Below are 669 nucleotides of genomic sequence, written 5' to 3'. Positions count from 1 at the left end.
CCCCGCCCCCCGACAGGTGTTTTCCATCCCTGCTCCGCCCCAGCCGCTCTCCTTGGAGAGCCGAGGCCGTCTCGGTGCGCACAGGTGCAAGTGGCTCCGACCGCTGAGCGTCCTGCGCGGACAGAACCTAAGTCACGTCTGCCTGGGCGGTGAGTGAGAAGCCCCATGTCATCGTCCCGCCTGGGAAGTGCCCAGCGGACGGGAAACCACGGCGGCAGCGGAAACAGCGTCCGCCTCTTGGGCCAAGAACGCGACGGTCCTCACCACGTTTGCGACCGTCCGCTTCCTGGCGGCCGTTGTACAGCGCAGACTGAGCTTTCCGAACACGCGTGGGAGATACGTGTGCAAATGTCAGCAGATCTGCCTGTGTAGCAGGAACACCCAGGCGTCTGAAGTCCACGCAGACCCGCTGACCTTGTTTATATTGCCGGGGGCGGGAGGATGGACTTGACAGGGAAACCAAAGAAAGTAAAAATGGAGCATTCAGATCCAAACATATGCCAGCGGCTTTACATATATTATATTTATATATGTTATTTTTTAGATATGTGTGTACATATTGTTTAACACCCATGGTAGGTAGATGCTCTTATCCCAGTTTTGTTGAAAATACTGATGGCAGCCGGGCTGGGTGGCTCAGCCTGTCATCCCGCGCCTTTGGGAGGCCGA

The sequence above is a fragment of the Carlito syrichta genome, unplaced genomic scaffold, assembly GCF_000164805.1.
Source record: "Carlito syrichta isolate Samal-C Ts95f unplaced genomic scaffold, Tarsius_syrichta-2.0.1 Scaffold312046, whole genome shotgun sequence".
Classification (NCBI taxonomy): domain Eukaryota; kingdom Metazoa; phylum Chordata; class Mammalia; order Primates; family Tarsiidae; genus Carlito; species Carlito syrichta.
Note: the sequence above shows the minus strand (reverse complement) of the source record.